This window comes from Pleurodeles waltl, chromosome 4_1 (assembly GCF_031143425.1).
Source record: "Pleurodeles waltl isolate 20211129_DDA chromosome 4_1, aPleWal1.hap1.20221129, whole genome shotgun sequence".
NCBI classification, from domain to species: Eukaryota; Metazoa; Chordata; class Amphibia; order Caudata; family Salamandridae; genus Pleurodeles; species Pleurodeles waltl.
This window is the reverse complement of record NC_090442.1, coordinates 18,355,906-18,383,598: the sequence shown is the minus strand read 5'-3', so window position 1 is coordinate 18,383,598 and position 27,693 is coordinate 18,355,906. Positions and strand designations below refer to the sequence as shown.

Sequence of the window (27,693 nt, the reverse complement as noted above, 5' to 3'; positions counted from 1 at the left end):
GCCACCACAACCAGTTATCATGGGCCCCCACCGCCAGCTGTGGAAGTGCAGTCTAATCACCACCACAGTGCACCCAGGAGGCACCTCCAACCACCACCACAGTGCAGCCATCGGAGAGTGCAGAGGCTGCCCAGGAAACTCCTCCACCTACCACCACAGTGAAGCCATCGGACAGTGCAGAGGCTGCCCAGGAGGGTCCTCCAAACACCACCACAGTGCAGCCGTCTCCGGCAGCAAGCGCCATGTAGGCCACCCTCCAGGGACTGCTGTACAGGCTGCCCCCTCCAGGACCAGTGGGTAAGTCACCCACTTCAGAGACTGTGGCCTTGCACTCCCCAGGACAAAGAGAAATGGGCATGGAGCCCACTCCAGAACCAGTGGGCAAGTCACCCACTTCAGAGACTGTGGCCTTGCACTCCCCAGGACAAAGAGAAAGGGGTATGGAGCCCCCTCGAGAACCAGTGGGCATGTCACCCACTTCAGAGACTGTGGCCTTGCACTCCCCATGACAAAGCAGCGGGCATGTTGCCCCCTCCAGAACCAGTGGACAAGTCACCCACTTCAGAGACTGTGGCCGTGCACTCCCCAGGACAGAGAAATGGTCATGGAGCCCCCTCCAGGACCAGTGGGCAAGTCACCCACTTCAAGAGACTGTGACCTTGCACTCCCCAGGACAAAGAGAAATGGGCATGTTGCCCCTCCAGAACCAGTGGCCAGTGCAGAGGCTGCCCAGGAGGGTCCTCCAAACACCACCACAGTGCAGCCGTCTCCGGCAGCAGACGCCATGTAGGCCACCCTCCAGGGACTGCTGTACAGGCTGCCCCCTCTAGGACCAGTGGGCAAGTCACCCACTTTAGAGACTGTGGCCTTGCACTCCCCAGGAAAAAGCAATGGGCATGTTGCCCCCTCCAGAACCAGTGGGGATGTTCCCGTATTCGGCTGAGTTGCCCCCCATCATCCTGAGATGCCTACCCACTTGCAAAATGATGCCTCTGCAGTGTTCTCTCTGGATGTGTCAGGATACACGTTGGGCCTTGGACTGTGCCCTGCAGCCTTGTGTACCCTCATGACTTTGGACTGGGCATTGCCCATATATGGACATCTGTATATCTTTGGTTCGTGTGGTGGGTTTTGCTAGGCTAATACATTGTCGGTACTCCAGCATTGTGGTCCGTGTTTCATTATGCTGTGTGTCGTGTGTCACTGGTTTACGTGTACAGCTGATTGCGTGTATGTTGTGGGTGTGTGTTGTGCATGTGTGTGTCACTCTCATTTTCCTCCCAGCCTCCCTTGTGTGCTAGGCGGCTGTACTTACTGTTGTCATCTTCGTCAGGGTTTGTGTTCCAGGTGGAGCATGACGTAGAAGATCATCGGGAAGACTTGCAGTTCGGGTTCCATGGCAGCATGGTTCTTCCCTGTGTCTCAAATGGTGAATCCTTTCACTTCTGAGCTCTGTTCCCGCCAGGCTTTTGTTGGCGTTGGTACCGCCCTGGAAAAGGTGGTGATTTTGTGTGTCATAATATGGTGGGCAGTACTTTATCTCCCGCCTTGCTGTTGTTTACCGCCGCAGTGGTGAGTGTTGTTTCACCTGTGGCGGTTGGTGTGGTACATTGGCTGTCTATGGGAGTTATCACCGCCCTGGTCATAATTTAGCAGAACTTACCGCCAGGCTGTTACCGCCACTTTATCACTCACTGTCAGGGTCATAATGAGGGCCATAGTCTTTTTGTGCATAATTATGCACCATAGGAATCAATGGTGCATATGCTTTAAAAATACATATAAAAATCAGGCAGTGCGTTTACCAAGCTCTCCTTTTCCAAGTAAGTTGAGGTCATCGAGGGCCACTATTGGTCAGCTGGAGAAGTTCTGGCGCTCCTGGTTCCAGTGGGAGCAGAGAGAAATGGTCTTTGGAGCTAGTGTAGGAGGCTGGACTGGCTTGTAGTGAGTACCTAGGGGTACTTGCACCTTGCACCAGGCCCAGTTATCCCTTATTAGTGTATAGGGTGTCTAGCAGCATAGGCTGATAGATAATGGTAGCTTAGCAGAGCAGCTTAGGCTGAACTAGGAGACGAGTGAACCTCCTACAGTACCACTAGTGTCATATGCACAATATCATAAGAAAACACAATACACAGATATACTAAAAATAAAGGTACTTTATTTTTATGACAATATGCCAAAAGTATCTCAGTGAGTACCCTCAGTATGAGGATAGCAAATATACACAAGATATATGTACAAAATACCAAAATATGCAGTAATAGTATTAGAAAACAGTGCAAACAATGTATAGTTACAATAGGATGCAATGGGGACACATAGGGAAATGGGCAACACAAACCATACACTCCAAAAGTGGAATGCGAACCACGAATGGACCCCAAACCTATGTGACCTTGTAGAGGGTCGCTGGGACTATTAGAAAATAGTAAGGGTTAGAAAAATAGCCCACCCCAAGACCCTGAAAAGTGAGTGCAAAGTGCACTAAAGTTCCCCAAAGGACATAGAAGTCGTGATAGGGGAATTCTGCAGGAAAGACACAAACCAACAATGCAACAATGATGGATTTCCAGTCGAGGGTACCTGTGGAACAAGGAGACCAAGTCCAAAAGTCACAAGCAAGTCGGAGATGGGCAGATGCCCAGGAAATGACAGCTGTGGGTGCAAAGATGCTGCTACTGGACAGTAGAAGCTTAGGTTTCTGCAGGAACGTCAAGGGCTAGAGACTTCCCCTTTGGAGGACGGATCCCTCACGCAGTGGAGAGTCGTGCAGAAGTGTTTTCCCGCCGAAAGACCGCCAACGAGCCTTGCTAGCTGCAAATCGTGCGGTTAGTGTTTTTGGATGCTGCTGTGGCCCAGGAGGGACCAGGATGTCGCCAATTGCGTCAGGGGACAGAGGGGGCGTCGAGCAAGACAAGGAGCCCTCTCAGCAGCAGGCAGCACCCGCAGAGGTGCCAGAAACAGGCACTACGAGGATGTGTGAAACGGTGCTCACCCGAAGTAGCACAAAGGAGTCCCACGTCGCCGGAGAACAACTTAGAAGGTCGTGCAATGCAGATTAGAGTGCCGTGGACCCAGGCTGGACTGTGCACAAAGGATTTCCGCGGAAGTGCACGGAGGCCGGAGTAGCTGCAAAAGTCGCGGTTCCCAGCAATGCAGTCTGGCGTGGGGAGGCAAGGACTTACCTCCACCAAACTTGGACTGAAGAGTCACTGGACTGTGGGAGTCACTTGGACAGAGTTGCTGGATTCAAGGGACCTCGCTCGTCGTGCTGAGAGGAGACCCAGGGGACAGGTGATGCAGTTCTTTGGTGCCTGCGGTTGCAGGGGGACGATTCCGTCGACCCACGGGAGATTTCTTCGGAGCTTCTAGTGCAGAGAGGAGGCAGACTACCCCCACAGCATGCATCACCAGGAAAACAGTCGAGAAGGCGGCGGGATCAGCGTTACAGAGTTGCAGTAGTCGTCTTCGCTACTATGTTGCAGTTTTGCAGGCTTCCAGTGCGGTCAGCAGTCGATTCCTTGGCAGAAGGTGAAGAGAGAGATGCAGAGGAACTCGGATGAGCTCTTGCATTCGTTATCTAAAGAATCCCCAAAGACAGAGACCCTAAATAGCCAGAAAAGAGGGTTTGGCTACTTAGGAGAGAAGATAGGCTAGCAACACCTGAAGGAGCCTATTAGAAGGAGTCTCTGACGTCACCTGCTGGCACTGGCCACTCAGAGCAGTCCAGTGTGCCAGCAGCACCTCTGTTTCCAAGATGGCAGAGGTCTGGAGCACACTGGAGGAGCTCTGGGCACCTCCCAGGGGAGGTACAGGTCAGGGGAGTGGTCACTCCCCTTTCCTTTGTCCAGTTTCGCGCCAGAGCAGGGCTAAGGGGTCCCTGAACTGGTGTAGACTGGCTTATGCAGAAATGGGCACCATGTGTGCCCATGAAAGCATTTCCAGAGGCTGGGGGAGGCTACTCCTCCCCTGCCTTCACACCATTTTCCAAAGGGAGAGGGTGTAACACCCTCTCTCAGAGGAAGTCCTTTGTTCTGCCATCCTGGGCCAGGCCTGGCTGGACCCCAGGAGGGCAGAAGCCTGTCTGAGGGGTTGGCAGCAGCAGCAGCTGCAGTGAAACCCCGGGAAAGGCAGTTTGGCAGTACCAGGGTCTGTGCTACAGACCACTGGGATCATGGGATTGTGCCAACTATGCCAGGATGGCATAGAGGGGGCAATTCCATGATCATAGACATATTACATGGCCATATTCGGAGTTACCATTGTGAAGCTACATATAGGTAGTGACCTATATGTAGTGCACGCGTGTAATGGTGTCCCCGCACTCACAAAGTCCGGGGAATTGGCCCTGAACAATGTGGGGGCACCTTGGCTAGTGCCAGGGTGCCCTCACACTAAGTAACTTAGCACCCAACCTTTACTAGGTAAAGGTTAGACATATAGGTGACTTATAAGTTACTTAAGTGCAGTGTAAAATGGCTGTGAAATAACGTGGACGTTATTTCACTCAGGCTGCAGTGGCAGGCCTGTGTAAGAATTGTCAGAGCTCCCTATGGGTGGCAAAAGAAATGCTGCAGCCCATAGGGATCTCCTGGAACCCCAATACCCTGGCTACCTCAGTACCATATACTAGGGAATTATAAGGGTGTTCCAGTAAGCCAATGTAAATTGGTAAAATTGGTCACTAGCCTGTTAGTGACAATTTGAAAGAAATGAGAGAGCATAACCACTGAGGTTCTGATTAGCAGAGCCTCAGTGAGACAGTTAGTCATAACACAGGTAACACATTCAGGCACACTTATGAGCACTGGGGCCCTGACTAGCAGGGTCCCAGTGACACATACAACTAAAACAACATATATACAGTGAAAAATGGGGGTAACATGCCAGGCAAGATGGTACTTTCCTACACAACCCCCCCCCTCAAACGAAGGACAATAAGACTAGCCATGACCTGATGAGTCTTCATTGTCTAAGTGGAAATATCTGGAGAGTCCATCTGCATTGGAGTGGCTACTCCCAGGTCTATGTTCCACTGTATAGTCCATTCCCTGTAGGGATATGGACCACCTCAATAATTTAGGATTTTTACCTTTCATTTGTTTTAGCCAAAGTAGAGGTTTGTGGTCTGAACAATGAAGTGAGTGCCAAACAAGTATGGCCTCAACTTCTTCAGTGCGCAGACCACAGCAAAGGCCTCCCTCCCAATGGCAGACCAACGCTTTTCTCTAGGGGTCAACCTCCTACTAATAAAAGCAACAGGTTGATCCTGGCCCTCAGAATTAAGTTGTGATAGGACTGCCCCTACTCCTAATTCAGATGCATCAGTTTGGACATAGACTTTTTTAGAGAAACAAGGGCTTTTCAGGACAGGTGCAGAGCACATGGCCTGTTTCAGCTCCTCAAAAGCTTTCTGACAGCTAGCTGTCCACAATACCTTTTTAGGCATCTTTTTGGATGTGAGGTCATTAAGAGGGGCTGCAATGGAGCCATAGTTCTTAATGAACCTCCTGTAATACCCAGTGAGGCCTAGGAAGGCTCTCACCTGAGTCTGAGTAGTAGGGGGAACCCAATCTATAATAGTTTGGATTTTCCCCTGCAGTGGTGCAATCTGTTCCCCACCAACAAGGTGTCCCAGATAAACCACCTTCCCCTGCCCTATTTGGCACTTTGAAGCCTTGATAGTGAGGCCTGCTTTTTGCAGGGCCTCTAAAACTTTCCATAGGTGGACGAGGTGATCATCCCAACTGGAGCTAAAGACAGCTATATCGTCCAGATATGCTGCACTAAAAGCTTCCAGCCCTTGCAGGACTGTGTTCACCAACCTTTGAAAAGTGGCAGGTGCATTTTTCAATCCAAAAGGCATTACTGTGAATTGGTAATGGCCTCCAATGGTTGAAAATGCAGTTTTAGGTTTAGCATCTTCTGATAATTTGATCTGCCAATACCCTGCAGTCAAATCAAAAGTGCTTAGATACTTGGCAGATGCCAGTGTATCTATGAGCTCATCTGCCCTGGGTATAGGGTGAGCATCAGTTTTGGTTACCTGGTTGAGACCTCTGTAATCTACACAAAACCGCATTTCCTTCTTTCCATCCTTGGAATGAGGTTTTGGTACAAGTACCACAGGAGAAGCCCATGGACTTTCAGAGTGCTCAACCACTCCCAGTTCTATCATTTTTTGCACCTCTTGCTTTATGCAGTCTCTGACATGGTCAGGCTGCCTATAGATCTTACTTTTGACAGGCAAGCTGTCTCCAGTGTCTATAGTGTGCTCACACCAAGAAGTGGTACCTGGCACAGTAGAGAAGAGTTCAGAAAACTGACCCAGGAGATTTATGCAATGCTCTTTCTGCTCAGCAGTAAGACAATCAGCCAAAACTACACCTTCCACTAGAGCATCTTGTTCTGTGGAAGAGAAGAGATCAGGTAGAGGATCACTGTCTTCTTCCTGTCCCTCATCAGTTGCCATGAGCAGGGTGAGATCAGCCCTGTCATAGTAGGGTTTCAGGCGATTGACATGGAGCACCCTAAGGGGACTCCTGGCAGTGCCTAAGTCAACTAAGTAGGTGACTTCACCCTTCTTTTCAACAATTATGTGGGGTCCACTCCATTTATCTTGGAGTGCTCTTGGGGCCACAGGCTCCAAGACCCACACTTTCTGCCCTGGTTGGTACTGAACCAAAACAGCCTTCTGATCATGCCATTGCTTCTGGAGCTCTTGGCTGGCCTGAAGGTTTTTACTGGCCTTTTTCATATACTCAGCTATCCTTGATCTGAGGCCAAGTACATAATCCACAATATCTTGCTTTGGAGCTTTTAAAGGTTGTTCCCAACCCTCCTTGACAAGTGTTAGTGGACCCCTAACAGGGTGTCCAAAGAGGAGTTCAAAGGGGCTGAAGCCCACTCCTTTTTGGGGTACCTCCCTGTAGGCAAAAAGGAGGCATGGTAAAAGGATATCCCATCTCCTGCAGAGTTTTTCAGGGAGTCCCATAATCATGCCTTTGAGAGTTTTGTTAAATCTCTCCACCAGTCCATTTGTTTGTGGATGATAGGGTGTAGTGAACTTGTAAGTCACACCACACTCCTTCCACATGGCCTTTAAGTAAGCAGACATGAAATTGCTTCCCCTGTCTGATACTACTTCCTTTGGGAAGCCCACCCTGGAAAATATTCCCAGGAGGGCCTTTGCCACTGCAGGTGCTGTAGTGGTCCTTAAAGGAATTGCTTCAGGATATCTTGTGGCATGGTCCACTACCACCAAGATAAACCTATTGCCTGAAGCAGTAGGAGGGTCAAGGGGGCCAACTATGTCAACCCCTACCCTTTCAAAGGGAACCCCAACCACAGGCAGTGGAATAAGGGGTGCCTTTGGGGTGCCACCTGTATTGCCACTGGCTTGACAGGTTTCACAGGACTTACAAAATTCTTTTGTGTCCTCAGACATTCTAGGCCAATGAAACAAGGGAACAAGCCTGTCCCAAGTTTTAATTTGTCCCAGATGCCCAGCTAGGGGAATGTCGTGGGCTAGAGTTAGGAGGAACTTTCTGTACTCCTGAGGAATCACTAACCTCCTGGCAGTTCCAGGTTTAGGATCCCTTGCTTCAGTGTACAAGAGGTTGTCCTCCCAGTAAACTCTGTGAGAGTCACTGACATCCCCATTAGCTTGTTTGACAGCTTGCTGTCTTAGACCCTCTAGTGTGGGACAGGTATGCTGTGCCACACTCAGCTCCTCCCTGGCAGCCCCCCCTTCACCCAAAAGCTCAGCAGTGTCTGCTTCCAGCTCCTCTGGTGTAGGTTCTGCACAGGGTGGAAATTCTTCTTCCTCAGAAGTAGAATCCACTGTAGAGGGAGGGATAGTAGGAAGTGCTTTACTTCTACTAGCCCTAGCTTTAGGGAGCACTTGGTCCATTGTTCCAGGATCCAAGTCACCCTGTCCTTTTTGCTTTTTGGCCTGAGCCCTTGTTAAAGCAAAAATATGCCCTGGGATGCACAGCATTGCTGCATGGGCCTCCAACTCCACATCTGACCAAGCTGATGTCTCCAAATCATTTCCTAGTAGACAGTCTACAGGTAAATCTGAGGCTACCACAACTTTCTTTGGACCAGTAACCCCCCCCCCCCAGTTGAGATTTACAACAGCCATGGGGTGGCTAAGTGTGTTGTTGTGAGCATCGGTTACTTGGTACTGGTGACCAAGTAGGTGTTGTTCAGGGTGGACCAGTTTCTCTATGACCATAGTCACACTGGCTCCAGTGTCCCTGTAGGCCTGAACCTCAACACCATTTATTAGGGGTAGTTGCTTGTACTTATCCATGTTAAGGGGACAAGCAACCAAGGTGGCTAAATCAATAGCCCCCTCAGAGACTAACACAGCCTCTGTGGTCTCCCTAATCAGACCAACCCCAACTAAGTTACCAAAAGTGAGCCCAGCTACTCCCTTGGATTGGCTATTAGTAGGTTTGCTCCCACCACCACTGCTATTAGTAGGGACACTAGGTGTAGCAGTAGGGGTTGTAGTGGTAGGAGGCTTGGTGCTTTTCTTTGGACAACTGGGATCTGTTGTCCAATGGCCTTTTATTTTACATAAATAGCACCATGGTTTCTTTTCTTTGTTTTGATTAGAAGAGGATTTGGGCCCCCCACCCCCACCAGAGTGTTTTTGTGGGCCTGATGAATATTCAATTTTAGATTTGTCCCCACCCTTGTCAGAAGACTTACCATCCTTCTTCTTGTTGCCATCTTTGTCACCCCCTGTATGAACTTTTCTGTTCACCCTTGTTCTGACCCATTTGTCTGCCTTCTTTCCCAATTCTTGGGGAGAGGTCAGATCAGAGTCCACCAAGTACTGGTGCAACAAATCAGACACACAATTATTAAGAATATGCTCTCTCAGGATCAAGTTATACAGGCTGTCATAATCAGTAACTTTACTGCCATGTAACCACCCCTCCAAGGCCTTCACTGAATGGTCAATGAAATCAACCCAGTCTTGTGAAGACTCCTTTTTGGTCTCTCTGAACTTTATCCTGTATTGTTCAGTGGTTAAGCCATAACCATCCAGGAGTGCATTCTTAAGAACTGTAAAATTATTGGCACCACTTTCTTTCACAGTAAGGAGCCTATCCCTACCCTTTCCACTAAATGATAGCCATAGGATAGCAGCCCACTGCCTTTGAGGGACATCCTGTACAACACAGGCCCTCTCAAGTGCAGCAAACCACTTGTTAATGTCATCCCCCTCCTTATAAGGGGGAACTATCTTGTGCAGATTCCTAGAATCATGCTCTTTTGCAGGATGACTATTGGGAATACTGCTGCTGCCACCATGGGTTTCTAAACCCAACTTCTGTCTTTCCTTCTCTACTTCTAAGGACTGTCTATCCAAATCCAGCTGTTGCTTCTTGAGCTTCAGTCTGGTTTGTTCCACTCTCAATCTATTGAGCTCCCTTTCTAACAATCTGTCATCAGGGTGGGTGGGAGGGACATTCCTTGACACAGAAGTGTGGTGAGAATGGACAGAAGGAGACCTGTCCCTTACAGAAGGCATCCTAACAGCTTGGTTAACAGAAACATCAGTTCTACTGTGGTGAGAATGAATGCTCTTGCTATGATGTGAGACAACACTATCTGTATGGTGTGACTCAACCTCAGTACCAACTATGCTAGGCTGTCTAGTATTGGGCAGGCTAGGAAGTTTATTTCCTGAATCTTTTCCTAGGGGAGTCCCTGGATCAGATTGGGAACCATTAGCTACTTTTTCAACAGATGGGGCCCTTGTGTCCTTATCTTGTTCTCTAAGCATGTTAAGCAATAATTCCAAGGAAGGATTCTTCCCTACACTCAAACCTCTTTCTACACAGAGACTCCTTGCTCCTTTCCAGCTAAGGTGGTCATATGCAAGTTTGGACAGATCAACATTTTGGCCTGTGCCAGACATTTTTAGAAAGAGTTAAAGTGATAGAAAAAGGATAAAAAGTTTGTCAGAGCTTTTAGAAAGACAGAAAAAAAACTTTTAACACTTTTAAGAACTTTTTAGAAAGTTTAGAGGTACTTTTCAGCACTTTAGAAAAGAGGTGAGAAAATAAATGCAAAACTTTTTGGTTAGGTGTACATACACTGAACTTGTTTTGTATATTTTTCTCTTATGAAAAGTACAATGACAAGAGTGGTAAGTAGTCTCAAAGCACTTATCCCACCGCTGCACAACCAATGTAGGAGGCTGGACTGGCTTGTAGTGAGTACCTAGGGGGTACTTGCACCTTGCACCAGGCCCAGTTATCCCTTATTAGTGTATAGGGTGTCTAGCAGCATAGGCTGATAGATAATGGTAGCTTAGCAGAGCAACTTAGGCTGAACTAGGAGACGAGTGAAGCTCCTACAGTACCACTAGTGTCATATGCACAATATCATAAGAAAACACAATACACAGATATACTAAAAATAAAGGTACTTTATGTTTATGACAATATGCCAAAAGTATCTCAGTGAGTATCCTCAGTATGAGGATAGCAAATATACACAAGATATATGTACACAATACAAAAATATGCAGTAATAGTATTAGAAAACAGTGCAAACAATGTATAGTTACAATAGGATACAATGGGGACACATAGGGATAGGGGCAACACAAACCATACACTCCAAAAGTGGAATGCGAACCACGAATGGACCCCAAACCTATGTGACCTTGTAGAGGGTCGCTGGGACTATTAGAAAATAGTAAGGGTTAGAAAAATAGCCTACCCCAAGACCCTGAAAAGGGAGTGCAAAGTGCACTTAAGTTCCCCAAAGGACATAGAAGTCGTGATAGGGGAATTCTGCAGGAAAGACACAAACCAACAATGCAACAATGATGGATTTCCAGTCAAGGGTACCTGTGGAACAAGGAGACCAAGTCCAAAAGTCACAAGCAAGTCGGAGATGGGCAGATGCCCAGGAAATGCCAGCTGTGGGTGCAAAGATGCTGCTACTGGACAGTAGAAGCTTAGGTTTCTGCAGGAACGACAAGGGCTAGAGACTTCCCATTTAGAGGACGGATCCCTCACGCCATGGAGAGTCGTGCAGAAGTGTTTTCCCGCCGAAAGACCGCCAACGAGCCTTGCTAGCTGCAAATCGTGCGGTTAGTGTTTTTGGATGCTGCTGTGGCCCAGGAGGGACCAGGATGTCGCCAATTGCGTCAGGGGACAGAGGGGGCGTCGAGCAAGACAAGGAGCCCTCTCAGCAGCAGGCAGCACCCGCAGAAGTGCCAGAAACAGGCACTACGAGGATGCGTGAAACGGTGCTCACCCGAAGTCGCACAAAGGAGTCCCACGTCGCCGGAGAACAACTTAGAAGGTCGTGCAATGCAGGTTAGAGTGCCGTGGACCCAGGCTGGACTGTGCACAAAGGATTTCCGCCGGAAGTGCACGGAGGCCGGAGTAGCTGCAAAAGCCCCGGTTCCCAGCAATGCAGTCTGGCGTGGGGAGGCAAGGACTTACCTCCACCAAACTTGGACTGAATAGTCACTGGACTGTGGGAGTCACTTGGACAGAGTTGCTGGATTCAAGGGACCTTGCTCGTCGTGCTGAGAGGAGACCCAGGGGAACGGTGATGCAGTTCTTTGGTGCCTGCGGTTGCAGGGGGACGATTCCGTCGACCCACGGGAGATTTCTTCGGAGCTTCTAGTGCAGAGAGGAGGCAGACTACCCCCACAGCATGCACCACCAGAAAAACAGTCGAGAAGGCGGCGGGATCAGCGTTACAGAGTTGCAGTAGTCGTCTTCGCTACTATGTTGCAGTTTTGCAGGCTTCCAGCGCGGTCAGCAGTCGATTCCTTGGCAGAAGGTGAAGAGAGAGATGCAGAGGAACTCGGATGAGCTCTTGCATTCGTTATCTAAAGAATCCCCAAAGACAGAGACCCTAAATAGCCAGAAAAGAGGGTTTGGCTACTTAGGAGAGAAGATAGGCTAGCAACACCTGAAGGAGCCTATCAGAAGGAGTCTCTGACGTCACCTGCTGGCACTGGCCACTCAGAGCAGTCCAGTGTGCCAGCAGCACCTCTGTTTCCAAGATGGCAGAGGTCTGGAGCACACTGGAGGAGCTCTGAGCACCTCCCAGGGGAGGTACAGGTCAGGGGAGTGGTCACTCCCCTTTCCTTTGTCCAGTTTCGCGCCAGAGCAGGGCTAAGGGGTCGCTGAACCGGTGTAGACTGGCTTATGCAGAAATGGGCACCATGTGTGCCCATGAAAGCATTTCCAGAGGCTGGGGGAGGCTACTCCTCCCCTGCCTTCACACCATTTTCCAGAGGAAGTCCTTTGTTCTGCCATCCTGGGCCAGGCCTGGCTGGACCCCAGGAGGGCAGAAGCCTGTCTGAGGGGTTGGCAGCAGCAGCAGCTGCAGTGAAACCCCGGGAAAGGCAGTTTGGCAGTACCAGGGTCTGTGCTACAGACCACTGGGATCATGGGATTGTGCCAACTATGCCAGGATGGCATAGAGGGGGCAATTCCATGATCATAGACATATTACATGGCTATATTCGGAGTTACCATTGTGAAGCTACATATAGGTAGTGACCTATATGTAGTGCACGCGTGTAATGGTGTCCCCGCACTCACAAAGTCCGGGGAATTGGCCCTGAACAATGTGGGGGCACCTTGGCTAGTGCCAGGGTGCCCTCACACTAAGTAACTTAGCACCCAACCTTTACTAGGTAAAGGTTAGACATATAGGTGACTTATAAGTTACTTAAGTGCAGTGTAAAATGGCAGTGAAATAATGTGGACGTTATTTCACTCAGGCTGCAGTGGCAGGCCTGTGTAAGAATTGTCAGAGCTCCCTATGTGTGGCAAAAGAAATGCTGCAGCCCATAGGGATCTCCTGGAACCCCAATACCCTGGGTACCTGAGTACCATATACTAGGGAATTATAAGGGTGTTCCAGTAAGCCAATGTAAATTGGTAAAATTGGTCACTAGCCTGTTAGTGACAATTTGAAAGAAATGAGAGAGCATAACCACTGAGGTTCTGATTAGCAGAGCCTCAGTGAGACAGTTAGTCATAACACAGGTAACCCATTCAGGCACACTTATGAGCACTGGGGCCCTGACTAGCAGGGTCCCAGTGACACATACAACTAAAACAACATATATACAGTGAAAAATGGGGGTAACATGCCAGGCAAGATGGTACTTTCCTACAGCTAGTGCCAGGCCACTGCGGGGTGCCACTTAGAAAATCACTGCACAGGCAGACTTAAAGGTAAATCTAGGGGGTCCTGTCCCCTTGGAGTGGTGAGGTCGTATTGGGTGAGGGACTCTTAGTACACCATTGGATCTTTGGTGCAGGGCATAGGGCGGCAGGGTGCAGGTACCCAGGGCATGGGGTACTAAGGGTAGGCCCCTGAGGGCAGCAGCACTGATTGTGCCGTCCTCTAGGGCCATGCATACAGATGCACCCAGCACTGCGATAGAAGACTGTGTGTCCTGGTGCAATTCTAAAATGCAAACTCAACCTTGCACACTACCTGTGTGCCCTATCCATTATACACTGCATAAAATATAGGTAAGTCATCCCTCTGGCAGGCCTTTCAGCCCTAAGACAGGGTGCACTATATAGTATGTGAGGGCCTGGCTAACTGAGCAATGTGCCCTCATTGTGTCCTTGCCAAACCTGGGACCTAGTGAGTAAACAGAGCAGCCATTTTAAATACATGTGCTGGACACTGGGCAGTACGAGTTTCACTGCTACATGATGGTTACTCTGAACCATGAGGTGTTTGGTATCAAAGCACTCAGAATGATAAATCCGACCTGGTACCTGTATTGCACTGATCTCTAAAAGTACCCAGGGGTCACCTTAGAGGTGCCCCCTGAAAAAGCTAACTACCCTGGCATGGTTGCTGATTGGTCCTATCCAAGCTGCCTCCTCCAGACACCCAATCTACAAACCTTGGGGGAGAGACCCGACTTTCCAGTTTGTAGAACAATACCCTTCCTCCGTGGTTGGTGCTAACACCCCCTCCCTCAGGAATGAGCACTCCCGACCCCCAGGGCCTGCTGCTAGCAGCAGATGGTCAACCCCTTGGCAAACCCCCACTTTTGGTGGGAGCAAAGGTGGGAAACCACACAAAGGGTAGGAGGAGTGGCCCCCCGGCATGCACAATCCCTAAGTTGTTGCCTGCAAGGTGGACACCATTTAATTTTCCTCCATCGTAGATGGAAGGCAAATATCCAATCAGGGATAGGGAAGTGACCCTTCCAACAGGAAGTGGTCACTGTAGTGTGTGTAGCCATCCAAAGGTAGGTGCACCATTGGACACTACCAGGTTCCCCCTAAAATGCCCACTAAATTCAGTATTTACTGGGCATCCCTAGACCAAGTAATCAGATACGACAGACAAAAGGAAGACCAGCACCAGGAAGATCTAAAGCACAAGAACTGCGGATCTGCTGCACAAAGAAAAGGCGCCAAACCCTGCCTACTTCACCCAGGACCCAACAATAGCTGCTGAGGAGCTGCTGGGCATCTGGAACTGACCTCAAGAACCCCAGAGGACCTCCAGGCTTCGAAAATCACCCAAGAACTCCCTCCAGAGTGGAGGTACCACTCTGCAACAAAGAAGAAGCCAGCAACCCAGTGAGGGTCACTTCACTGACCAGCCGCCAACTGCTGAACTGGAAGTCGCAGCTGGACCTGAAGATACACCAACAACCATAGGTTTAGTGGCACTGCACCCTCCAGGGGTCAAACCATGCCAATACCCTGAGTATTGGTCAGCTGACGCTGGACACTAGGAAATCCAGCCCGCTCCTGCTGAAAAAGGACCAGGAGGAAGCCTCAGTTGAGGGACTTCAGGAATACCCCAGACCTCCTGCCAGAGTGCCCCTGTTGTCCTGCAAAAGACCCTTGAACCACTTTACCTCCAGATCCAAAGGACATCTTTGCGCACAGCTGGTGGCTCACAGATTTGCTCTGCATCCAGTCGCGCTGTGCTCTGCAACAAAGAACTAGCTGTGTCCTAAGGGTCCCTTGCCTCCTGCGACCTCAACACTCCAAGGGGACCCCAAGAAACCACCTCTAAACTTACCTGCACATGCCTTTTCCAAGTTGTCCCCCGCAGTGGCCCTCCACCAACTCCAGAGACCTTTTACAGCTGATCCTGCCGGAACCGGGCGCTGCCCAAACTTCTCCAGCTGGCACAGTGTGCCCACCGATAAACTCGACCAACCTGCAAAAGAAGAACTTGGTAAACCAACTGTAAGATTGTATATGTATTTTAAAAGGTGACTTTTCATTGATTACTATGGTGCATAATTAGCACTGAAACAAAAATTTTAAAAGTCATATCTAAAAAAGTACTTAATCAATTTTGATAATCTTGATCTTAAAAATTACATAAAAATCTAAAGTATTTTTATCAACTGTCCTCGAGTTATTCCGTTGAGTATATGAGTTGCATGATTGATACTATGAGTACAACAAATGCTTTGCAGTTCTCCAAGATTAGCCTAACTGCTTGACCAAGCTACCATAAACATTAGAGCATTAGATGATCTAGTTTTTACCTCTGTAAACCGTGTGATTGCCTGAACCCCCTGCACAGTGTGCCTAGCTTTGCACACTACATAGAGGGCCAGCCTCCTACACTCACAGTAGTGATAAATGACTTTATGAGTTTTTCCACTACCAAGACATTTAAAACACATAAGTGCATGTCCTGACTTTTACTTACATAGCACCCTGCCCTATGAGTTACCTAGGGCCTACCTAAAGGGTGACTTATATGTACTAAAAGGGATATTTAAGGCTTGGGAATGGCAATGGCAATGGCAGGCCTGAGACATGGTGAAGGGGCTACTTATGCGGGTGGCCCAACCAGTGCTGCAGGCCCACTAGTGGCATTTAATTTACAGGCCCTGGGCACATATAGTGCACTTTACTAGGGACTTATATGTAAATTAAATATGCCAATTGGGTAGAAGCCAATGTTACCATGTTTAGGGGCGAGGGCACAAGCACTTTAGCACTGGTCAGCAGTGGTAAAGTGTACATAGTCCTAAAACCAGCAAAAACAGTATCAGAAAAATGGAGGGAGGCAGGCAAACAGTTGGGGATGACCACCCTAAGGCTATCAGGTCTAACATGTGGCCCCCCAGCTGAAAGTGGGGAGAGCTAGCCAATCCCTTGGAAGCTCTTATCACTAAGGCAGATGAATCTAGAAAGACCATCAGCATTAGAGTGGTCAGCCCCTGGGCGATGCACCACTATAAAGTCCATTCCATGTAGAGAGATGGACCACCTCAAGAGCTTAGGATTTTCACCCCACATTTGCATGAGCCATCTGAGGGGCCTGTGGTCTGCGTGGTCCGGGAATATGTCCCACACAGGTATGGTCCCAGCTTCTTCAGTGCCCATACCACAAAGAATGCTTCGCTTTCAATGGCACTCCACCTCTGTTCATGTGGAAGTGACCTCCTACTAATGAAGGCTACTGGTTGGTCTAGACCCTCCTCATTCATCTGTGCGAAGACTGTCCCTATGCCATGCTCTGAGACATCTGTCTGCACTATGAACTCCTTGGATTAATCAGGGGCTCTGAGCGCAGATGTTTTGCACATGGCTTCCTTGAGGGAATCACATGCTTTCTGAAAAGCCTCTGTCCAGTTCACCAATCTGGGCTGCTTCTTAGAAGTCAGCTCAGTTAAGGAGGCAACAATGGTGCTATATCCCTTAACAAATCTGTAAGAGCCAGTGAGGCCTAGGAAGGCTCTCACTTCAGTTTGTGTTTTAGCTGGTTGCCAGGCCATGATTGTTTCAATCTTGGCCTGGAGGGTCTGCAGCTTGCCACCACCTACCATGTGTTCCAAATACACCACGGAACTGTGCCCACTCTGGCACTTGCTGGCCTTGATTGTTAGTCCTGCCTCTTGCAGGGCCCGAAGCACCTCTTGGAGGAGATGCAGGAGTTCCTCCCAGCTGGCACAATAGACTGTGATGTCATCTAAGTAGGCAGCACAGAAAGCCTGCATGCCAGCCACAACCAACCACTGGACGGTAGCAGGGGCATTCTTCAAACCAAAGGGCATCACCGTAATTGGTAATGTACCTCAGGGGTTGAGAACGTGTACCAATCTTTTGCTCCCTCAGTCAAGGCAATCTACCAGTACCCTGATGCTAAATCAAAAGTATGGAGGAATTTGGCTGCGCATAGCCTGTCAATGAGCTCATCAGCTTTGGGGATGGGGTGGGCGTCAGTCTTGGTGATGGAACTGAGGCCTCTGTAGTCCATGGTTCTCGTTTGGGGCCGGGTGGGCAGCCTTTGGTACAAATACCACTGGGCTGGACCAGGGACTGCCAGAGGGTTCAAGGACCCCTAAAGCTAGCACCTTGGTGACCTCCTCCTTGATACTGGCTCTCACCCTGTCCGACATCCTGTAAATTTTGTTCTTTAGAGAGACTGTCTCCTGTGTCAGTGTCATGGCCGCACAGATGTGTGAGTCCAGGAGTGAGTGAGAAGAGTGAGGCAAACTGTCCGAGAAATGGGTGACAGTCACCTCGCTGGTCAGGGAGTCAGAGAGGTTGACACCCTCTACTGACCCATCATTCTCTTGTGTAGAGAGGAGTTCAGGGAGAGATTCACTCTCCTCCTCCACACCCTCATCGGTCACAAGAAGCATGCTCACTTTGGACTTCTCAAAGTGAGGCTTGAGTCAGTTCACATGGAGCACCCTTAGTGGGTTCCTGTGGGTCGGGGGTCCACTAAGTGGCCTTCTCCTTATGATCCTTTATTTCGTATTAGCCAGTCCAACGGTTCTGGAGAGCTCTGTGCTCTACCAGCTCTATGACCCATACTTTTTAGCCAGGCTGGAACTCTACCAAAGTGGCCTTCTGGTCAAACCAGTGTTTCATTACCTCCTGGCTCGATGCCAAAGACAGAAAGTGGGATCAGGGGAGGTCTCATCTTTTTCCCTGACTTCTCACTGGCCTGTCAGGTGGGACAGGGTGTGCAGAATGTATCTGAGGCTGTCTTCATTTGGGGCCAATAAAAGTGGGCAGCAATTTTGGTGAAGGGCTTGTCTTGCCCTAAATGTCCTGCCAGGTGTATGTCCTGCCAGGGTTATGTCGTGAGCCAGACCCAGTAAGACGGCCTGGTAACAATGGGGTGACACTGGGGGACCACCTTATGTTCTCTCCCAGAACCCGGAACCTTAGGCTCGATGTAGAGGAGTTAATTCCCTCAGTAGATTAGGTGAAACCTGCTGCATGGGTTGAGGCTGGTCACCTCAAGCCCTCAAGATTGGGACACTCTTTCTGTGCTTTGCATATCTCCTTCCTGGTGGGCCCATCCTCACCTTGGCAGCCAGCAAGCTCAGGTAAGTCACCTAGGGCAGCAGTGCCCTCCCTGGTTGGCGCAGAGGCCTCCTCCTCAGGAACCCTGTCAACCTCCACCAAAGGAACTTCAGCGACCGGTTTCCCATGCCCCTTGCTCCTCTCCTTGGCAGTTGTCTGGGCCATTTTTCCAGGCTCACAGCGAATTTCAGAGTACCAGAGTCCCCCCACTCAACAGGAACCAGAGCCACCGGTAGTTGGCTATCACAATTGGCAGCGACTAAGACTTGGTGGAATGTTCAGTAGGCCCTGCTTTACTGACACCAGCTGACACTTGACAGTTGTCATGCTGGCTCCTGTGTCATGCAGAGGCTCTACCTGTTGCCATTTAATGGTGACCCACTGCCTATACTTGGAAGTATTGGCAGTCATGTGGGTTTTTGCCACCATATCTGCATCCTCCAGGGACACTAGGGTTACCTCTGTTTGTTCCCCCAAAACTATCTGGAACTATCTCCTCCCCTAGCACTACACTGGTCAACCCAGGTGTCTGCCCACCAGTAGGGGGTGGTGCCCTCTTTGGACATTTGGAATTGCCCTTAGAGTGACTATACTTGGAGCACTCTGCACATTGGGGTACAAATCTCCCTGTCTGATGATCAAAGAACCCTTTCTTTTTAGAATCAGTCTGGGGCTAGCCATCACAATTTCCTTTGAAAGTATTTTGGGGGCCTTTAAAGAACTCCTTATTTTTAAGTTTTTCTCCCCCCACTTTCTTCTGGGTGTCCCCCAGATACCCTTTTGGACACTGGAGCTAGCTTAGAGGTCTGCCTCCTCAGCAAGATAAGTCAGCTTACTGTCAACTAGGTGCTAGCCCAACTCTGTAAAGCAAATACTGAGCGTGTGCTCTCTCAGGATTGAATTGTACAACCCAACATACTCACCGACTTTGCTGCCCCACACCCAGCTCTTCAGTCTCACACAAGCACAGGCAGACAAAGAGATGCAGGACAGTTTTCAGAGTGTTTATTGAAAAGACTGCAATCTATGATAAAATATATGAGCTGCTGTTATCAGGATGATCAGACATAGCACAATAAAAATGGTTACCATAAGAGAGAAGCAGATAAACAATCCCAGCATAATGGAAAAAGCATATTCTACAAACCCCTACGACTACCTACCTACTCTTCTAGTGAGAGCAGTGGTAGCCCTTCTCTGTCCGCAGAAGGAACCCACCCCCATACCTGAGAAGCAGGGGCCTGCCTGTCACCTCCTTGGCTGGCTGTAGAGACAGGACTGAGGTCAGCAAAAATGCAATGAAGTGGCACACAGCAAAGGATGGCTCCTCTGGCTGGAATGACCTCTCTACCCTTCTTTGGCCTGCATGATATTTTTATAACTTTTTAATAACAAAACGTGTTGTGTTCTGAGAAACAGGCCTGACGTGATCATGTGCCTAGGTGTCAAGATTGGCTGCGTACTCTTGTGAAGGCAATACCATGGTCATCATGTACAGCCTTGGGCAGAGATACACATCAAATATCATACAAGGGAAATGATAGCAACACTTTCATAGAAAAGCAGTTGATTAGAAAAATAAAACATCCCAGACTGAATTGCCGTAGTCTAGTCAGATAGTGATGAGGGCCTGGGTCACTGTCTTTCTGGTGCAGACGAGGAGCCTTTTCACGACTTTGCAGAGCATGTAGAGTGTGCGAGCAGGCTGAGGAGATGGTGTTGACCTGACGTCTCATGGACAGCTCACTGTTGAGGACGATGCTTAGGTTGCGTGCATGGTCCTTAAGAGTGGGGGTGGGTCCGAGTTCCCATGGTCACCAAGAGCCAGTCCAGAGGGACTAGTGTCTGCCGAAGATCAGAACTTGTGTTGTCCGTGTTGAGATTCAAGCAGTTGACCCTCATCCAGGTAGATAAGTTCTTAATGCAGTTGTGGAAGTTGTTTTTTGCTCTGGTGGGGCCTGTTGAAAGCAAGAGGACAAGCTGAGCGTCATCGGTGTATGAGATGATATTGATGTTGTGTGATCTGACTATGTCAACAAGAGGTGCCATGTAGATACTGAAGAGGGCTGAGCTGGGGGATGAGCCTTGCAGTACACCGCAGATGGTGGGCTTGGTTTGAGAGGTGAAGTGGGGGAGACAGACTCTCTGGGTGCGCCCTGTGAGGAAGGACGCCATCAATCTGAGTACGTCACCTGTGCTTCCTATCTTGCGTAGTCGGTGGATGAGTCTGTGGTGTGAGAGGGTGTCGTAGGCTGCGGAAAGTACCAGCAGGATCAGAAGGGCTGATTCTCCTCTGTCAAATCATCTGCGGATGTCATCTGTTGTAGTGACAAGGGCTGTCTTGGTGCTGTGGTTGGCTCTGAAGCCTGATTGGGATGGGTCCAGTATGCTGTTTCTATCCAGGTGCTCTGTGAGTTGGAGGTTGATGGCCTTTTCCAGGGTTTTGGCAGGAAAAGGGAGCAGAGATATTGGGCGGTAGTTGTAGAGCTTGCTGGGGTCTGCAAAGGGTTTCTTGAAGAGGGGTCTGATCTTGGTGTGTTTCCATGCTTCAGGAAAGGTGGCTTTAGCTAGAAAAGGCATTAATGATTGTGGCGAGTTGGTGGCTGATCTTGCCCCTTCTGAGGTTGAAAAGTCGGTGTGGGTCAGGGGTCGGTGGGTGCTTCGGAGTGGATGGAGTTCATGAGAGGAGTTGTGTTTGTGTGGTGGGTTGCTTCCAGGTGGTGAGGGGGTGGGTGGCGGTGGTGGTCATTGGAATAAGGAGGAGGTCAGAGGGTTGGGGATCGAAGTTTTTATAGATGGTGTGAATGTAGTTGTTGAATTGGTTGGCTATGGCGATGACGAGTTCCTGCGAGAAGGGGATGGATTTTTCAGTGGCCAACGGGCACATAAACTCTCTGATGATGGAGAAGAGTGTGGTTAGTACTGTTTCGAGGTGGCGGGTTAGGGCCTCCTTTTTAATGGTTTTGATTAGGCGGTGGTAGTTGTTTAGGGCAGTTGTGAAGGCATCTCAGTCGGTGAGTTCCTTGCTCGTGTGCCATCTTCTTTCCAGGTGTTTGCCCCTGTGTTTGGCTGCCCTGAGTTCTGGGGTGTACCAGCTGGCATGTTTGATGGGTCCGTGGGGTTTGGGTGGTTTTGTTGGAGCAACTTTGTTTGCGGTATGTGTGATCCAGCTGTTGAAATTCGGTACTGCCTGATTAAGGCTGTTGGTGACATTTGGTTGTGTTGTGCTGTGGGCGTTGGTCCAGTGTTGCTGGGTAATTTTGGTCCAGCTGCGAAAAGGGGCAATGGTATGGTTGAGGTGGTGTGGGGGACCAGAGAAGGTGAAGTGAACTATGAAGTCGTCCAACCAGATGAAATCTGAGGTGTGGCTGTATTATTCTGTTGCAGGATGTGAAAATGGGTTCCAGCATGTGTCCGGCTTTGTGAATGGGGTCTGTAACCAGCTGCTTGAGGCTGATGTTGTCTAGTCTTTCTAGGAGATCGGTGGAGTTGGGGTCGAAGGATTCGTCCAGGTGAAAGTTGAGGTCTCCCAAGAAGATGTAGTGTTCGGATTCAATGACGAGTGGGGAGATGAATTCTGTGATGGCATCGCCGAGGCCAGCTTTGGGTCCAGGTGGCCTGTACGCGAGGGTGCCTTTGATGGTGGTATTTTCGCACATGCAGATCTGGAAATTCATGTGTGGTGTTGCCGTTGGTGGTGGTGCAGTTAATTGATTCTTTATGTATGATTGCAATGTTGCCGCCCCGTCTGTTGGTGTGGTTGCGGTGTTTCAGTTGGTATCCGGTGGGTATTCCCGTGGAGATGTCAGGGGCTGATGTTGGGGGTAAGCCAGGACTCTGTAATGACGGTTATGTAGGGGCGAGGTTGGAAATGGTTTCCCCAAGTTCAGCATGCACGCTTGCGGAGAGATATGGTGCTGAGAAGGAGGCATGTTAATTGTTCTGGGGGGGTCCCTGTCGGTGGGGGTGGCCTGGCTGTGATAATGGTTTGTCCTGGGGTGGAGGAGTAGCAGCAGTGAGTGCAGGTGAAAGATACATCTAGGGTTCAGGACATGGAGCTCTGTGGAGGAGTATCTGTGAAAGTGCGACGGGACAGGGTTCCTGGCACTAGGTGTGGTCCAGGCACAGAGGGGTGCAGAAAGGCTTGTCTTTGGAGCACCTTTGGCATGCCAGTGGTAAGTCTGCTGAGTGTGCCTACTGCGCTATTGTGCAGCGCCTCCATTAGTAGTCCTGTGAGGTGGGAGGGGCTGAGAGGGAGGCAGGACAGCAGTGGGCATGAGCATAACAAACAGAACAAAAGTCAAACTTCTAAACAGAAAATGACTGGAAAATCAAACAACTAAACAAAGAACAGAAGGAAAATCACATCACTAAACAATAATGTCAAGAGAAACAGAAATAGACTACAGAAGCTAAATTTACCAATTACTAAACTGTAATAACAAAAGCAGAACGCTTATTGGTGCCAAATACCAGAAGCCGTGGAGTGGGTGGACCGTGGGGACTGAACAGGCGGCCTTGGGGTCTGAGAGCTAGTCAGCAGCCTTGAGGTGCTGAGCAGCAGGAGCGGGGTGACATGAAGACAAGAGTCAACGAGTATGGGGTTGGGTGTGTTGAATTTTATGTGTTTTATCACTAAGGGCCATATGTACGATCACTTTTTCCCATAGACACAGAATGGGTAAAAACCTTTGAAACATCTGGCCCGAAGTCCTCAAGTTTGCTGAAAATACACTTGTTAGCACAAGCACTGTTCATAATGTGGCTTTTACAGGTAGAGTGATCAGGTGTACATTGATGTTTTTCTTTGTAACTCTTTTTCACAAACAGAAACAAACGTTTCTTTTCTTTTACAGGAAGTTAGGGAGGCCGCTCGTTTGTGCATCTGGCCCCCAAGTTATGGAACTCCTTGCCGAGCAGACTGTGCCAAATGGATATAGAACCCACTTTTAGAAAATCTCTGAAAACCTGGCTGTTCATGAACTAGCCGTTCTCCTGATCTGGATGCAGAAACGATGTGGGTTATGTTGGTTTTTCTAAGCACTGGGAAGTCTTCAGGTAGCCATGTGCTCTACAAATCCAACAGAATAAACTAGTCCTCAGTGTGCTCGTCTCAAAAAGTGTTTCTTGACAGAGCATGTTTTTTGCTATGTGTACAGGAATGTGCAATCGCAGGGCATAGATACTTTTGTACTTCTACAAATATCTGTGTTTTTCTTCTTTCCTGCTTGTTGAGCCTTCTAACATTTACTTTTTATCATTTCATATTTTAATGTCCTACATAATTGTAATTCTATCATTTTCTATAATTCATTGTTCTCACAATAACTACTGAATTTTGCTTCTATCTACGTCCACAGCTGGGTCAGTAATATTGTTAATAGTCTTATGTTCTTTACAAATTTGCTGCATCGGTAAGATTATTCCTGAGTGTGTTAAATTAGGTATGTTTTTGCTTGTGGCACTGCAGTATTGCCAGTTGGCAAGAGTTCTTCACACATCCACTACACTTTATTGGCTTTTCCCCTCTGTGTGTTCGCTGAGGACTCCTTCACTTGAAGACTCACTAAAGCTACTTATACAATCATTGAAACAGTATGGTTTCTTCCCTGTGTGTGTTTGCTGATGTCTTTGGAGTTACAATAACTTTTAAAAGTTCTTTATACATTTACTGCACTTTAATGTTTTTCCTCAGTGTGTGTTCGCTGATGGGCTTGGAGGTATGATAACCGTCTAAAGCTCTTCACACATTGACTACATTTGAATGGCTTTTCCCCTGTGTGTGTTTGCTGATGATTCCTTAATGTCGAAGAGTCACTAAAAATACTTCCACATTCACTGCAATCATATGGCTTTTTTCCGGTGTGTGTTCGCTGATGTACTTGGAGGTGTGATAACTAGCTAAAGCTCTTCACACATTCACTGCAGCTCAAAGGCTTTTCCCCTGTGTGTGTTCGCTGATGAATCCTTAATGTCGACCGGTGACTAAAACTACTTTTGCATTTATTGCAGTGGTATGGTTTTTCCCCTGTGTGTGTTCGCTGATGAATCCTTAATGTCGACCGGCGACTAAAACTACTTTCACATGTATTGCAGTGGTACGGTTTTTCCCCTGTGTGTGTTCGCTGATGACTCTGTAGGTGTGATAACTGGCTGAAGCTCTTCACACATTCACTGCAGCTGAAAGGCTTTTCCCCTGTGTGCGTTCGCTGATGAATCCTTAATGTCAACCGTTGACTAAAACTACTTTCACATTTATTGCAGTGGTATGGTTTTTCCCCTGTGTGTGTTCGCTGATGAATAATTAATGACGACCGGCGACTAAAACTACTTTCACATGTATTGCAGTGGTATGGTTTTTCCCCTGTGTGTGTTCGCTGATGACTCTGTAGGTGTGATAACTGGCTAAAGCTCTTCACACATTCACTGCACTTGAAAAGTTTTTCCCCTGTATGTGTTCGCTGATGAGTCCTTAATGTCGAAGAATTACTAAAACTACTTTCACATTCACTGCAATGGTATGGTTTTTCCCCAGTGTGTGTTCGCTTATGCTGCTTTAGATTTGATAATAAACTGAAGCTCTTCCAACATTCACTGCAATGGTAAGGTTTTTCCCCTGTGTGCGTTCGCTGATGATTCCGCAGTGCTGAAGATTTACTAAAGCTACTTCCACATTCACTGCAATGGTAAGATTTTTCCCCTGTGTGCATTCGCTGATGTTGTTTTAGGCTTGGTAAAGAACTATAGCTCTTCACACATTCGCTACATTTGAACATTTTTTCCCCAGTGTGTGTTCGCTTATGCTGCTTTAGATTTGATAATAAACTGAAGCTCTTCCAACATTCACTGCAATGGTAAGGTTTTTCCCCTGTGTGCGTTCGCTGATGATTACGCAGTGCTGAAGATTTACTAAAGCTACTTCCACATTCACTGCAATGGTAAGGTTTTCCCCCTGTGTGCATTCGCTGATGTTGTTTTAGGCTTGGTAAAGAACTATAGCTCTTCACACATTCGCTACATTTGAAAGTTTTTTCCCCTGTGTGTGTTCGCTGATGATTCATTAGTGTTGACGGGTGACTGAAACTACTTTCACATTTATTGCAGTGGTATGGTTTTTCCCCAGTGTGTGTTCGCAGATGACATTGTAGAGATGATAGTCGACTAAAGCTCTTCGCACATTCAGTGCATGTGAATGGTTTTTCACCTGTGTGCGTTTGCCGATGGTGCTTTGATAATGATGACAAACTAAAGCTCTTGCTGCGTGTGTCTGATACTTCTTTCTTGGTTTGTGTCTCTGGATTGGGTATATATTTGTTTACATCCCTTGTCTGGGCTTCCTGACCAGCCAACATGGTTGATTAAGTAATTGTTATTCTCACATTCCCTGTGTGAGAGTGGTATTTGGGACGCTTCGTTTCGGATTTAACAATTAAGGTCAATGGTCGATTGTGCCTTTAGATTGGATAATGGTTTTACAAAACAGCAGGTAAAGATACATTCTCCTTCTGGTTGGTGGAAACTGGAACAGCACTTTGTATTTTGGATTACAGAACCCCTCTTTTCTTTACACTTCAGTTGTCTGGCTCCACTCTGTTGTGCTTTCCTCTCGTTGCTGTGGTTTGGCCCGAAAGAGTGTGCAATACACTTACAGCACAAGATGGTTTGTTATCATTTTAGGGAGCAGAGCACTTCTGTAACCACATCATACCGATCCCAAGATCAAAGCTGGTGATGGACACTTGTTTAAAAAGGAGGTGGTTCGTCAGTGTTGTTGACCTAATTTCATTTCTTAGTCTTGTGGCGTGGAGGCCCACATCGGAGACTCTTACAGTGATTGAATTGGCCTTGACTGCTTCTTCATGGATCCCTCACTTAATGTTCAGGTTCGCCTGTCCCTGACTGCACTGATGTTTTCTTGTTTACTGAAGCTCCTTATTTATGACCATGTTTTGCAGGTTTGCAGTGCTGTCTTCATTATTCATAATTATTCTATGCATCCAAGGTTTGTTTCCTGTTGGATGTAAAGAGATTTAAAATCACTAAAAGGAACCGTTATGGAATGTGAATATACAATATTTAACTGGTTGTAAAAAAACATCTCTTCTTTGCCATCTTTGAAACTTACCAGGGATATTTCACCATACACAGATATTTAACTAAGTGTTCTGTTGATCACATCACATCTTATTTACTTCTGAAAAGGAGGTGATTTATCAGTGTCCACAGAGTAACATAGTAAAGAAATGGTGCTTGCGTGGTACCCAGATACTAGTTACAGCGTTAGCAAAAACAGGTCATGGAAAGAGAGACGCACTTCATTAACCAAGAAGCTCTTCGCAGACTGGTGCATAAGGACGCGTAACTGTAATTCTTCAACACTGGCTTTTTAATTGATTTATGTTCTCTCTTTTGAGTCATGTACAAACTAATTAATAACTCAAAACATGCTTTATTGAGTAATACTTTCAAATGCAAGGTGCATGTGCACCAATTCAATGGAGACAAACACATTGTAAAAGAACTGCATGCTACAAGGCAAAGTGCACATTGACACACGTGTGTGCTAGAAACACAATGGAACCCACCCGTGAGCTAGTTATACAGAGACAGAGCAGCGCATTAGCAAACCCTTCACTAAACATCGCATGGAGTCCTGTTCCCTAACAGCTGTTGTTCCTTCTCTTTCAGAAATTATATGACAAAGGTAACTTTTCAGGGAGTATATAACAAAGGTAACTCTTCAGGGAGTATATAGCAACAGTAACGCCATTAACACTCTTCTTCACAATCCGTTCCTCTTCACATTGGATCAGGATCAGAAACTCCTGTCTAACCTGGCAATTTGTTAAGTTATATTCGCCACTTTCCACAGAACTCCTGTGGTTGATTCAAGCATTTCTGGTTTCTTCAAACCTGGAAGATTGGAGCATTATTGTGATCTGAGGTCTACTTTCTATCTAATATTCATTCATCTCCCTAAAGCTAGTGCAAGTTACACAGCCTAGTTCTGGCCCTGACAAGAGATTCTTTACTTCTTCCTAAAGTAGACAGTGTGGGGATCCTGTTGCATTTCAAGCTGTAGCTCCTTCCAGGGCTTTTTTTGTAAGAGAGAATGAGGGGTTTAATCATAATGCCATTGCCTTAACATTATGCATGCAGATGGTGGAGTTTTTTTGATAATTCAAATTTAATGCTTAATTCAGATGTGCTTATGTTGCCATGAGTAGGCCCTAGACAGCCTCCACTGACATCATTTCACATTTACTGAAAGAAATTTGCACTTTTATTTGACATGAGTGGACCTTTCCATGTGCATGTCTCTTTTCCACTTGAGAAAAATAAGCGAAATGGAAGCTCT

General features: G+C 47.9%; 1 pseudogene; it reads right to left on the bottom strand.

Moving 5' to 3' along the window:
* LOC138286916 (zinc finger protein 208-like) overlaps nt 1-26,581 on the bottom strand; it is a 255,326-nt pseudogene extending 228,745 nt beyond the window's left edge.
* Between the last annotated feature and the right edge of the window lie 1,112 nt (nt 26,582-27,693).